The sequence below is a fragment of the Hyla sarda genome, unplaced genomic scaffold (assembly GCF_029499605.1).
Source record: "Hyla sarda isolate aHylSar1 unplaced genomic scaffold, aHylSar1.hap1 scaffold_882, whole genome shotgun sequence".
NCBI lineage: Eukaryota > Metazoa > Chordata > Amphibia > Anura > Hylidae > Hyla > Hyla sarda.
The window spans coordinates 125,409-131,408 of NW_026610911.1; the positions used below are offsets into that span (position 1 = coordinate 125,409).

The following is a 6,000-nucleotide window of genomic DNA, read 5'->3' on the forward strand; positions in this document are numbered from 1 at the left end:
AGCACCTATGTATAATGTTGTAAAAATGCTCTAGAAGCTAAAGTCGCAGAAATGTCACACATATTTGGCCTGCAACTTTCTGTGCGACAAATTCAGACAGGAAAAATCAGTATAAATCCTTAGAAAATTATCCCCCAGTGTCTCCATCTGCTGGCGGTATTGAATAAGCATTGCTGCACTGATGGGGTATGCATTAGACGAAAAAAAAGAAGAAAAAGAAGAATAATACGCCCAGAAAAGAGGCGAAAAGGAGAAAAACGTAAAAAAACGTGAAAAAAAAGTAAGAGGAAGAGAAGGGAAAAAAAGGTGGAAATGGGTTTAAAAGTGATTTCGGCGGAGAAATATATATATATATATATATATATATATATATATATATATATATATATACGCGCACACACACACATATATATAAACGTATTCTCCGTTGAGATATTGCAGCCGCTGCTGTGTCCAGGCCCAGGAGCCTTAGCACTGTGCTGTGATGTCACTCAATACCACTGACATCACTAGGTGTAAACAACATCTCTCCTTTGCTGTGTATGTGACTATGGAGCTGTTTGGTGATGTCGTCTATTATGGCCTTCATAGAAGCAACAGGAGATTGTTGCATCCATCTAGAACCCTCAGAACTACAGTGCTATGATGTCACTCACTTCCACAGGCCTTGCAGAGTGTAAACAACAACAACCCAGCTTTGTCGTGTATGTAACCATAGGGATTGTGATGTCACCTAGAACCTTCACAGCAGCGACAGCTTTATGAGGAGCATCAGCACTGCTCTGCCTGAGCAGAACCATCACCGCCATAGGTTGTCAAATAACCCGGATTTAACCCACACAGGTAAGTCCAATGGGGTGCAGGCATGTCCTCTATGCTTACAGCTTCCCGTGGGTGTTGGTTTGATACCGTTTGGGGACAGCCAAGGAGGCATCTGCAGGCAACAAAGGTAGGTGTGTGCTTGTGTGTGTGTTTCCTATGCAGATCCTAAGCCCAGTGTCACATGCAAGTAGGAGGAGTAAGAAGGGTTCCTGGCAAATCCGGGTTATGGATTGCATTTAAAAAGGCCCCGTGGGAGTGCAATGGGCCCCTGTCTTGCTGCTTAGCAATAATGGTATGGGTTTAGGTTCTGCTGTGTGTACTGGTGGTTGACTGCCCCCCAGCCCAGAGTGTGCATGGAAAATTGTCTGGCAGCCTCCCTGACAGCAAGCAGTGATAGTGCCCATGAAGGGGACCTTGTTGGGCCCGCCCCTTTCACGGTTATCGCTTCTCGGCCTTTTGGCTAAGATCAAGTGTAGTATCTGTTCTTATCAGTTTAATATCTGATACGTCCCCTATCTGGGGACCATATATTAAATGGATTTTTGAGAACGGGGGCCGATTTCGAAGCTTGCTTCCGTCGCCCTATGCATTGACCCGATATGGCAGTATCTTCGGGTACAGTGCACCACCCCCTTACAGGGTTAAAAAGAAAGATTCCTACTTTCATTGCTACCTGCTTGCTGGCTAGCCAGCTAGCCAGCCCTGTGGGCCTTGCTGCTGCTGCTGCTGCTGCTGCAGCCAAAAAACAAAAGGTGGTGCTGCTGCTGCTTCTGCTGCTTCTGCTTGTGTCTGGCCGCTGTTGGAGCGTCCAGGCACAGGACTTCTGCTGCTGCTGACTAAATGGCCTCCTTAATTGGATCATTTGAGTAGCCAGCACACCTGTGCAGGTAGGGCATGACATGATAGGCAGCTGCCTTGATAGCGGGTGGGTGCTGAATGTTCCTAATTGACAAAATAAGATTAATGCTTATGAAGAAATATAAAATCTCATCCCTTCCCCAATATCGCGCCACACCCCTACCCCTTAATTCCCTGGTTGAACTTGATGGACATATGTCTTTTTTCGACCGTACTAACTATGTAACTATGTAACATAACATGGGGGGGTCTCCTGGCTGTTCACACAGGTGTGTCATTGCTGTACATTGACCATGCATTGCTTCTGTGGTATTGCAAAGGCAAAGACAAATGCTTCCAGCCATCCATTGCACTAATGGATTGGTCATCAGCTGGCTGTCTATGTCCCGCATCAATATAGACCAAAGTACAGAGGGTTAGGCTATGCTATAGTGCACCTACCTGATGCATCAGAAGGTGCGAGGCCCTTGCTAAATTCTGTGCACAGACTTTGAGATCTATGCTTTAGACTGTATCTAAACCTGCTCCAACATGGACTGACATTCTGGCCTACTTTCAGCCGATGCGACTTGTCTGTCGCTGAACAGTCGCTTTTTATGTATTCAGCACCTATGTATAATGTTGTAAAAATGCTCTAGAAGCTAAAGTCGCAGAAATGTCACACATATTTGGCCTGCAACTTTCTGTGCGACAAATTCAGACAGGAAAAATCAGTATAAATCCTTAGAAAATTATCCCCCAGTGTCTCCATCTGCTGGCGGTATTGAATAAGCATTGCTGCACTGATGGGGTATGCATTAGACGAAAAAAAAGAAGAAAAAGAAGAATAATACGCCCAGAAAAGAGGCGAAAAGGAGAAAAACGTAAAAAAACGTGAAAAAAAAGTAAGAGGAAGAGAAGGGAAAAAAAGGTGGAAATGGGTTTAAAAGTGATTTCGGCGGAGAATATATATATATATATATATATATATATATATATATATACGCGCACACACACACATATATATAAACGTATTCTCCGTTGAGATATTGCAGCCGCTGCTGTGTCCAGGCCCAGGAGCCTTAGCACTGTGCTGTGATGTCACTCAATACCACTGACATCACTAGGTGTAAACAACATCTCTCCTTTGCTGTGTATGTGACTATGGAGCTGTTTGGTGATGTCGTCTATTATGGCCTTCATAGAAGCAACAGGAGATTGTTGCATCCATCTAGAACCCTCAGAACTACAGTGCTATGATGTCACTCACTTCCACAGGCCTTGCAGAGTGTAAACAACAACAACCCAGCTTTGTCGTGTATGTAACCATAGGGATTGTGATGTCACCTAGAACCTTCACAGCAGCGACAGCTTTATGAGGAGCATCAGCACTGCTCTGCCTGAGCAGAACCATCACCGCCATAGGTTGTCAAATAACCCGGATTTAACCCACACAGGTAAGTCCAATGGGGTGCAGGCATGTCCTCTATGCTTACAGCTTCCCGTGGGTGTTGGTTTGATACCGTTTGGGGACAGCCAAGGAGGCATCTGCAGGCAACAAAGGTAGGTGTGTGCTTGTGTGTGTGTTTCCTATGCAGATCCTAAGCCCAGTGTCACATGCAAGTAGGAGGAGTAAGAAGGGTTCCTGGCAAATCCGGGTTATGGATTGCATTTAAAAAGGCCCCGTGGGAGTGCAATGGGCCCCTGTCTTGCTGCTTAGCAATAATGGTATGGGTTTAGGTTCTGCTGTGTGTACTGGTGGTTGACTGCCCCCCAGCCCAGAGTGTGCATGGAAAATTGTCTGGCAGCCTCCCTGACAGCAAGCAGTGATAGTGCCCATGAAGGGGACCTTGTTGGGCCCGCCCCTTTCACGGTTATCGCTTCTCGGCCTTTTGGCTAAGATCAAGTGTAGTATCTGTTCTTATCAGTTTAATATCTGATACGTCCCCTATCTGGGGACCATATATTAAATGGATTTTTGAGAACGGGGGCCGATTTCGAAGCTTGCTTCCGTCGCCCTATGCATTGACCCGATATGGCAGTATCTTCGGGTACAGTGCACCACCCCCTTACAGGGTTAAAAAGAAAGATTCCTACTTTCATTGCTACCTGCTTGCTGGCTAGCCAGCTAGCCAGCCCTGTGGGCCTTGCTGCTGCTGCTGCTGCAGCCAAAAAACAAAAGGTGGTGCTGCTGCTGCTTCTGCTGCTTCTGCTTGTGTCTGGCCGCTGTTGGAGCGTCCAGGCACAGGACTTCTGCTGCTGCTGACTAAATGGCCTCCTTAATTGGATCATTTGAGTAGCCAGCACACCTGTGCAGGTAGGGCATGACATGATAGGCAGCTGCCTTGATAGCGGGTGGGTGCTGAATGTTCCTAATTGACAAAATAAGATTAATGCTTATGAAGAAATATAAAATCTCATCCCTTCCCCAATATCGCGCCACACCCCTACCCCTTAATTCCCTGGTTGAACTTGATGGACATATGTCTTTTTTCGACCGTACTAACTATGTAACTATGTAACATAACATGGGGGGGTCTCCTGGCTGTTCACACAGGTGTGTCATTGCTGTACATTGACCATGCATTGCTTCTGTGGTATTGCAAAGGCAAAGACAAATGCTTCCAGCCATCCATTGCACTAATGGATTGGTCATCAGCTGGCTGTCTATGTCCCGCATCAATATAGACCAAAGTACAGAGGGTTAGGCTATGCTATAGTGCACCTACCTGATGCATCAGAAGGTGCGAGGCCCTTGATAAATTCTGTGCACAGACTTTGAGATCTATGCTTTAGACTGTATCTAAACCTGCTCCAACATGGACTGACATTCTGGCCTACTTTCAGCCGATGCGACTTGTCTGTCGCTGAACAGTCGCTTTTTATGTATTCAGCACCTATGTATAATGTTGTAAAAATGCTCTAGAAGCTAAAGTCGCAGAAATGTCACACATATTTGGCCTGCAACTTTCTGTGCGACAAATTCAGACAGGAAAAATCAGTATAAATCCTTAGAAAATTATCCCCCAGTGTCTCCATCTGCTGGCGGTATTGAATAAGCATTGCTGCACTGATGGGGTATGCATTAGACGAAAAAAAAGAAGAAAAAGAAGAATAATACGCCCAGAAAAGAGGCGAAAAGGAGAAAAACGTAAAAAAACGTGAAAAAAAAGTAAGAGGAAGAGAAGGGAAAAAAAGGTGGAAATGGGTTTAAAAGTGATTTCGGCGGAGAAATATATATATATATATATATATATATATATATATATATATATATACGCGCACACACACACATATATATAAACGTATTCTCCGTTGAGATATTGCAGCCGCTGCTGTGTCCAGGCCCAGGAGCCTTAGCACTGTGCTGTGATGTCACTCAATACCACTGACATCACTAGGTGTAAACAACATCTCTCCTTTGCTGTGTATGTGACTATGGAGCTGTTTGGTGATGTCGTCTATTATGGCCTTCATAGAAGCAACAGGAGATTGTTGCATCCATCTAGAACCCTCAGAACTACAGTGCTATGATGTCACTCACTTCCACAGGCCTTGCAGAGTGTAAACAACAACAACCCAGCTTTGTCGTGTATGTAACCATAGGGATTGTGATGTCACCTAGAACCTTCACAGCAGCGACAGCTTTATGAGGAGCATCAGCACTGCTCTGCCTGAGCAGAACCATCACCGCCATAGGTTGTCAAATAACCCGGATTTAACCCACACAGGTAAGTCCAATGGGGTGCAGGCATGTCCTCTATGCTTACAGCTTCCCGTGGGTGTTGGTTTGATACCGTTTGGGGACAGCCAAGGAGGCATCTGCAGGCAACAAAGGTAGGTGTGTGCTTGTGTGTGTGTTTCCTATGCAGATCCTAAGCCCAGTGTCACATGCAAGTAGGAGGAGTAAGAAGGGTTCCTGGCAAATCCGGGTTATGGATTGCATTTAAAAAGGCCCCGTGGGAGTGCAATGGGCCCCTGTCTTGCTGCTTAGCAATAATGGTATGGGTTTAGGTTCTGCTGTGTGTACTGGTGGTTGACTGCCCCCCAGCCCAGAGTGTGCATGGAAAATTGTCTGGCAGCCTCCCTGACAGCAAGCAGTGATAGTGCCCATGAAGGGGACCTTGTTGGGCCCGCCCCTTTCACGGTTATCGCTTCTCGGCCTTTTGGCTAAGATCAAGTGTAGTATCTGTTCTTATCAGTTTAATATCTGATACGTCCCCTATCTGGGGACCATATATTAAATGGATTTTTGAGAACGGGGGCCGATTTCGAAGCTTGCTTCCGTCGCCCTATGCATTGACCCGATATGGCAGTATCTTCGGGTACAGTGCACCACCC

General features: G+C 45.8%; 3 non-coding genes across 3 annotated transcripts; all 3 read left to right on the forward strand.

The window, feature by feature from the left end:
* The first annotated feature begins 1,262 nt into the window (after positions 1-1,262).
* On the forward strand, positions 1,263-1,453 carry LOC130348446 (U2 spliceosomal RNA). Its single transcript, XR_008886122.1, has one exon. It is a non-coding gene; the product is annotated as a U2 spliceosomal RNA (small nuclear RNA).
* Positions 1,454-3,535: 2,082 nt separating this feature from the next.
* Positions 3,536-3,726, forward strand: LOC130348447 (U2 spliceosomal RNA). The gene has a single exon (XR_008886123.1). It is a non-coding gene; the product is annotated as a U2 spliceosomal RNA (small nuclear RNA).
* A 2,083-nt stretch (positions 3,727-5,809) lies between these two features.
* Positions 5,810-6,000, forward strand: LOC130348448 (U2 spliceosomal RNA). The gene has a single exon (XR_008886124.1). It is a non-coding gene; the product is annotated as a U2 spliceosomal RNA (small nuclear RNA).